The sequence below is a fragment of the Ictidomys tridecemlineatus genome, unplaced genomic scaffold (genome assembly GCF_052094955.1).
Source record: "Ictidomys tridecemlineatus isolate mIctTri1 unplaced genomic scaffold, mIctTri1.hap1 Scaffold_51, whole genome shotgun sequence".
NCBI lineage: Eukaryota > Metazoa > Chordata > Mammalia > Rodentia > Sciuridae > Ictidomys > Ictidomys tridecemlineatus.
This window is the reverse complement of record NW_027523338.1, coordinates 1,542,123-1,550,890: the sequence shown is the minus strand read 5'-3', so window position 1 is coordinate 1,550,890 and position 8,768 is coordinate 1,542,123.

Genomic DNA, 8,768 nt, shown 5'->3' with positions numbered 1-8,768 from the left:
TGTATTCAAGTCAATGTCCCTCATTCCCCCACCCCTTCACACAAGTGTACCTTGCGTCTCCTCTGAAAGTTGATTTATTTTTCCTATTATACACGTAAGGGAATTAGGAGCTAAAGAGTGGGGACCCTAGGCTGCCTCAGAAAGTCTTTGAATAAGAAGGCCAGTTCTTTTCAAAGTAAGAGACTGTCTTCAATATTTCTCTAGGTTTCCAGCTGACATGAGACCAAGGGAGAGCAGTCAGAGGGCTAACACTCAGTCAGGACTCATGTCCCCACAAAGCAACACTAAAGGACATGGTCACTGCATTTCCCATTCCCTGCACCCCTGACCAACCCAAGCTAGTCTGAATCTCTGAAAGATACATTGACCCCGAACAGTGGAATAAATCACCCCAGGAATGACTTGAACCACTAAGGATAAGAATTAAATTATAGACAATCCAATAATGTGACAAATAATTGTGTATTTTAAAGACTCCCCACCCTGATTTTTCTCAGTGAAGATGGTAGATTAATTGCTTTGATGTTTCTGGCTTTTACTAGAACCATATTGGGCATGATGTTCTGTCTGACTCTTTCTCTGGGTACAATCAAATGATTTGCTGTGACCACTGAGTTAATAAGTAAGTCACAAGCAGAATCTTAAAAACAAACCAAAACAAAACCTTGTAAATTGCTGTTCCCTCCTTGACACTCTTGTTCCTTTGCCATAGATATGACCATATTCCTCGCTATCCTGCTTTGAGAATGTGAAGATATTTGAGGAAGTTTCAGTTTTCCCAGCCAAGGCCACCCTCAGCTGGTCAGCCCTTTTCTGACCTGCAGTTGATACTAAATCTATGAATGAGCTCAAGCAACCCATGAACTGTGGCTGGCTCAGGTCAGCAGAACTGCACATGCAGCCCAAAGACTCCTGATCTGTAGTAAAAGTTTTTTGTTCTAACTACAGGGTTTAGGAGAGGTTTGTTACATAGCAATCACCAATTGCAGAGCTTCTTCTAATATAATGATACCTCAGAGAAATATTGGAACAATAGGGACAAAACTAACAAGAGAAACACCACAGTGTCAGAGATACTGGGCGCTGGAGGTAGAGTTTCTGTTTTCCCTCCTTGCCCCTCCTCCACCTGGTACAGCATATTTCTCAAAGTCACTCTCTGTGTGTTTGGGCTCATGGTGTTTGGAGGTGATCATGAGCAGAGACGTGGTGTGCATTCAGGCAGGAACATTTCCTCTTGTGCTATAGGCTGAATCTAAAAGAGTCTGAAGTTGAATTTGGGGATTTAGCCTGGCCTGTCAGATATCTTTGATCTTAGTTTGGGGTTTATGCCTTATGCCCTATTTCAGATAAATCAACAGGTATTTAGTAGTTATCCTAATCATTCCCAGGGATGAAAGCTAGGATAGTCAGTGACAGGCTTTTGTTAAAAACATCAAATGGGTTGAGAAACAGGTTGGTGGGAGGAAAGAGAAAGAACAGGGAAATATAATAGAAAAGTTTATATTCTTGCTGTAAGAAGAATCAAACACATTTCTAGAAGTTTCTAAGGGTCTTTATTTGCCAGGAAAACTATCATAAATTAAAGCATTAGTGGAATGATGATATAGGGCTTGTTACAGTTATCCTTCTGATATCAGACACACTTTTGTAAACATCCTGGAGATATTAATGAGTGGCCCTTTATAGCCTTATGTTATTCCTACTATATCCAGAGCCCAGAGCCAAAGTGGAAGACTGCGGGGGGGGGCAGTATTCTTTCCAGCTGACCCCCAGCAAATGACTTATCCTCCCCTCTGTAAATCAGGATGGGCCAAATCACTTGTTTTCACCAATGGTACACTAGCAAATGTGATACTAATGGAAAGTTAGAAAGAACCTCCTAATTGGAGTTTGCTCCCTTGCCACTCCTAGACCCTGGTGCCACCATGGAAAGAGAGAGACATGTAGCATGATCTTGTTCAATAGCCTAATCACTGGCCTGTTAAAGCCAGAGGCAGATCTACTTTGCTCAACATTAACCAACTGAAAACTGAGAGTGAATTCAGCTGAGAATCAAAGAACACTTATCTTTAAAATAAATGAACACATTCCTTTAAAAATCCACCTCCCTGAAATTGAGAAAAGGCAGAAAATTTCAATAGCTCTTTGTCTATTAAAGAAATTAAATTCACCACAAAAATATCTCCCCCCCTCAAAACCCTAGGCCCACATGGTTTTACTGGTGAATTCCAGTAAACTGATAAGGACAAATTATTAACAATCATATGGAAAATGCTTCAGAAAAGCAAGAAGGAATGAATAGGCTCAATTTTTTATGAGGACAGTATGATCCTAATATCTTTACTATCAGAAATCCTAATATCTTTAATATCAGAAATGGCAAATCCTGTTAGAAAAAAAAATACTGATATCTCCCTGAAAACACATGAACAAAAAATTTTAAAAATAAATTAGCAAATCAAATTGAGTGACATATTAAAAAAGCATGTGAGGTTTATCACAGGAATGAAAAATTGGTTTAATATTTTAATAATATTTGTGGATGTAATTCACTACATCCACAAAAAATATTAAATACAAAAATCAATTACGTGAATTTCTTAATAGATACAATGAAAAGACCAATAGAGAAGAGGCAGAGGATTGAGAGGAGTGGAGGAGGGGAGGCCACAGGAAGTGCCGAGGATTGAAATCTACCAAATTATGCTATGTCTGTAAATAAACATACCACAATGAATCACACATTAATTAAAATAACAATAGCAAACACAGAAGGGAGCTCTGTAGAGGAGAGCAAATGGATTGAAGGAGGGAGGAGTGAAAGGAAAGAGAAGGAACTGGGAAATGGGATAGATCAGATTATGCTACATTGATATACAAATAGAGCATAATGAATCCCAATATTATGTATAATTGTAATGTACCAATAAATGAATAAAAGTTTATTTGGAAGCCAGGATGTAACTCAGTGGAAAAACACTTGCCTAACAAATGTGAGGTTCTGGGTTCTGTCCTCAACACCAAATATGTAAATGGTTAAATATAATAATTGTATATATTTATGTGGAACAATGTGATGTTTTGGTAGATGTGTATGTTGTGAAACGACCAAATTATGGTAATTAACATATTTGTTACCTCACAAACTCATCATTTATTTGTGGTGAGAACATTTAGAATCTACTCTTTAGCAATTTTTCAAAGCACAATGTATCATTATTAACTATGGTCACCATGCTGCCCCGTGGGGAAGTGTTGGTCAAATGGTAAAATGTTTCAATTATACCAGTTTTTGAGAAATTCATATTTAATTCTATAATGTGTATAACAACCAAACAAACTAACAAACTTAGCCAAAAGAGAAACAGACAAAAAAAAAACAAAAAAATCATTTTAAAAAAAAAAAACTTATAAAAACAGAAAAATGTCAAGTAGTTCTGTTTTGCAGGGGGACTGAAGATGGCAGGCCAGAGCAAGGCAGCATTCTGTGTCGCTCAGGGATCAGGTCTTACTATTGGGAATACTGCTTTGCTGAGAGTGATAGAGGACCCCTCCACAGCTGCTCTGGAGCAGGAATCACGGCCACCATGTGTCGCAGGGCCCCAGGCCTCAGCTAGAGCAGGACTCCCCAATCCAGGGATCGAGAGTGCCTTAGAGGGACCACTTGCATCAGCACCAGTGCAGAGTTCCCAGGCACTGCTCCCAGGAAGGACACTCAGCCACTACCCACGTGCAGGAACTCTGGCCTCCACTCTCGTGTAGACTCCCATCTACCAACATGGCAGCTACTGCCATAGTCCCCTACTTGTGGTAGCCAGCCTGCACCTGGCGACATCACAGGCTCTGAAGACAGATGACAACCACACACTGCATGGAACAGAGCTTACCTCTGAACGCATTGCACATCACCATTGCCCCACTCCCCAAACCTGACCCGGCACTCCAAAGCAGCTGCCGCCATCTTGGGTCACCTCCATCACCATCTTTAATTGGGGCAAGTACCAGTTTGGAACCCCAGATAGTCATAGTTTTCTAATTCCCCCAAATTCCCAGCAACTAGTAACTCAGCAGAATGACTATCCAATTCAAAATGCCCTCTGCAACAGGTGTGCAGCCATCAGAGTTCAACACACAAGACCTCCCCCCCACACACACACACCGAGAGAAAGGTTCCTGATTAGGAAGTAGAAAGGGAGAGGGTGAAGGAGATACACTTTAGAGATAATTTAGAGGGCAGGAACTGTGAGGTCTACAGACAAGATGAGGAGATAAGACTTGGTGCACACATCACAGGAGCAAACCCTAAGGGAGAACTTGAGGTGCAGTCTCCCAGTAAGACCAGTAGGTGCCATACACCACTTCCAGGTGCCCTACACCCAAGACTAACATTCACACCCTGGTAACCCCCACCATACTGAGGGCAATGATACCAACTAAGAACAGACAACCCCACCAATAGGTAAGAAGGGAAGCAGGAAAGATACTGATCTCCAACCAAAACAATCTTGTTTCTTCCTTTGAGATTTTTATTTCTTTCTTTTCCCTCTTTATTCTCTCACTCTCACATCCCCAACATATGTGAAACCAAATACTTTGAATCAATTAGGATATTGAAGACTGAAATGAAATTACAGTTGTGTATTGTTTTTTTTTTCTTGTTTTTGTTTTTTCTTTTTTTCTCTCTAATTTTTACTATTTTAACATTTTTAATTTTTCTTAATATATATGTGTGTTTGTTTAATGTACTCTGCTGTCTTCCCTCTTATTTGTCTACCCAAAATTACTACCTCTCTATTCTTCTGCTACTAGCCTTCTTCTTTAGATTTCTCTTTCATACTTCCTAAGATATAATAGCTCTATATCTCATACCTCCTCAGCATATCTTCCTACATCTCACCCCCAGTTCTTTGTCCACCATCAGAAACTGCAAACCTTTTTACAAACCTAATGATTATATTGTAGATAATAATTGAATTCACCATTTCTGTATATTATGACGTAACTGTAAATGTCTTAATAACGACTATTTGTTTTTAGGTGTATATTGTTTATATTGGAATCTGTCAACATTGTTCTTCCCCTCAAAGGAGAGGTATTGGAAACCTACAGGGGCACTACAAACCTATAGGGTAAAAATGGTAATACCTTGGATTTACAGAGCTAGAAAGAAAGACACATGAGCAACATGAAAACACAAGGAAAGAAAGTTCCCCAAACAAATCAAGATACCACATTATTAGAATCCACGGCCAGCACAGCAGTTTAAATGACAGAGAAGGAGTTCAGGATGTACATAATTAAAATGTTCTGTGAATTAAAAGATGATATAAGAGAGCGAATACAGGTAGCAAAAGATCATTTTGACGAAGAGCTACATAAGCAAATACAGAAAGCAAAGATTACTTCAATAGGGAGATAGAGGTTCTAAAGAAAATCCAAACAGAAATCCTTGAAACAAAAGAAACAACAAAACAAATTAAAAGTTCAATTGAAAACATCACCAAGAGATTAGACCACTTGGAAGACAGAACCTCAGACAATGAAGACAAAATATATAATCTTGAAAAGAATGCAGGCCACACAGAGAAAATGGTAAGAAATCATGAGCAGAATATTGAAGAAATATAGGATAGCATAAAAGAACAAATTTAAGTTATTGGAATAGAGGAAGGCATAGAGTTCCAAACCAAAGGAATGAACAATCTATTCAACAAAATAATATCAGAAAATTTTCCAAACATGAAGAACAAATTGGAAAACCAAATTTAAGAGGTTTAGATAACACCAAATGTACAAAATCAAAACAGTTCCACACCAAGCCACATTAAAATGAAAATGCCTAACATACAGAATAAGAAGAGAATATTAAAAGCCATAAGAGAAAAGAATCAGATTACATATAGTGGGAAACCAATTAGGTTATGTGCAGATTTTTCAACCCAGACCCTGAAAGCTAGAAGATTCTGGGACAACATTTATTAAGCTCTGAAAGAAAGTGGATGCCAACCAAGAATTTTGTATCCAGCAAAATTAAGCTTTAGAGTTGATGATGAAATAAAAGCCTTCCATGATAAACAAAAGTTAAAAGAATTTACAGCTAGAAAACCTGCACTACAGAACATCCTTGGCAAAATATTTTATGAAGAGGAAATGAAAAACAACAATGAAAATTAGCAGAAGGAGGTATTATACTAAAGGAAAAGCTAATCAAAGGAGAAACCAAGTTAAGATATATAACAAAAAATAACAAAAATGGGGTTGGGGATATAGCTCATTTGGTAGAGAGCTTGCCTCACATGCACAAGGCCCTGGGTTCAATCTCTAGCACCACGCACACAAAAATAAATAAATAAAATAAAATAAACACAAATGGCTGTGAATACAAATCATGTCTTAATAATAACCCTGAAGGTTAATGGCCTAAACTCACCAATCAAAAGACAGGCTAGCTGATTGGGTAAAAAAAAAAAAGAAAGAAAGAAAAGAAAAACAAAAGACCCAACAATATGCTGCCTCCAAAAGACTCATCTCACAGGAAAAGACACACACAGATTGTAGGTGAAAGGTTGGAAAAAATCGTACCACTCACATGGACTCCGGAATCAAGAAGGGGATTCCATTCTCATATCAAATAAAGTAGACTTTAAGCAAAAGTTAATCGAAAGGGGCAAAGAAAGACATTTCATACTGCTCAAGGGAACCATACACCAACAAGACATAACAATTATAAATATATATGCCCCAAACAATGGAGCATCTGTGTTTATTAAACAAACTCTTCTCAAGCTCGAAAGTCAAATTTACCACAACACAATAGTTCTGGGTGACTTTAACCCACCTCTTTCACTGCTGGATAGATCTTCCAAACAAAAACCGAACAAAGAAACTATAGAACTCAATAATACAATCAATAGCTTTGACTTAACTGACATATATAGAATATTTCATCCTTCAACAAGCAAAAACACTTTCTTCTCACCAGCACATGGATCATGCTCTAAAATAGACCTTATATTATGCTATAAAGAAAGTCTTAGCAAATACAAAAAAGTAGAGATACTACCTTGCATTCTATCAGATCACAATGGAATGAAATTAGAAATTAATACAAAAGAAAAAATAAAAAATACTCCAATACCTGCAGACACAATAATATGCTACTGAATGAACAATGGGTTACAAAAGATATCAAAGAAGAGACCAAAAATTCTTAGAGGTAAGTGAGAACACTGACACAACATAATAAAATCTCTGGGATACTAAGAAGGCAGTACTAAGAGGAAAGTTCATTGCATGGAGTTCATTCCTTAAAAGAAGAAAAAGTCAACAAATAAATGACCTAACATTACATCCAAAAGCCCCCCCCAAAAGAGGAACAAACCAACATCAAAAGCAGTAGAAGACAGGAAATAGTTAAAATCAGAGCCAAAATCAATGAAATTGAAACAAAAGAAACAATTGAAAAAATTGAAAAAACAAAAAGTTGGTTCTTAAAAAAATAAATAAATAAAATTGACAGACCCTTAACCATGCTAACAAAGAGAAGGAGAGAGAAAACACAAATCACTAACATATTTGGTTAAAAAGGAAATATCACAACAGACACTTCAGAAATACAGAAGATAATTAGAAATTATTTTGAAAACTTGTATCCAATAAAATAGAGAATACTGAAGACATCAGCAAATTGTTAGTGGCCTATGAGTTGCCCAAATTGAATCAGAATGATATACACAATTTAAACAGATCAATTTCAAACAATGAAATAGAAGACACCATCAGAAGCCTACCAACTAAGAAAAGCCTGGGACCAGATGGATACACAGCTGGGTTCTACAAGACCTATCAAGAAGAACTAATACCTATACTCTACAAATTATTTTGTGAAATAGAAAAAGAAGGAGCACTTCCAAACTCATTCTACAAGGCTAATATCACCCTGACTCCAAAACCAGGCAAAGACACATCAAAGAAAGAAAACTTCAGACCAATATCTCTAATGAACATGGATGCAAAAATTCTCAATAAAGTTCTGGCAAATTGAATACAAAAAGATCCCCCAAAAGATAGTGCACCACAATCAATTGTGGTTCATCTCAGGAATGCAAGGAAGGTTCAACATATGAAAATCAATATATATAATTAATCACATCACTAGACTTAAAGATAAGAATCATATGATCATCTCAATAGATGCAGAAAAGCATTCAACAAAATACAGCACCCATACATGTTCATAATACTACAAAAGCTAGGGCTAACAGCAACATGTCTCAACATCATAAAAGCTATCTATGCTAAGCCCCAGACCAACATAGTTCTAAATGGAGAAAAATTGAAAGAATTCCCTCTAAAAACTGGAACAAGATAGGTATACCCTCTTTTACCACTTCTGTGCAACATAGTTCTTGAAACACTGGCAATTAGACAAATGAAAGAAATTAAAGATATATGGATAGGAAAAGAAGAAATCGAATTATCTTTATTACCCGATCATGATTCTATACCTAGAAGACCCAAAAAATTCCACCAGAAAACTTCTAGAACTAGTAAATAATTTCAGCAAAGTAGTAGGATACAAAATCAACACCCATAAATCAAAGGCATTTCTGTATATAAGTGATAAATCCTCTGAAAGAGAAACAAGAAAAACTACTCCATCTACAATAGCCTCAAAATAAATAAATAAATAAAATATTTGTAAATCAACCTAACGAAAGAGGTGAAAGACCTCTACAATGAAAACTACAGAATGCTAAAGAAAGAAA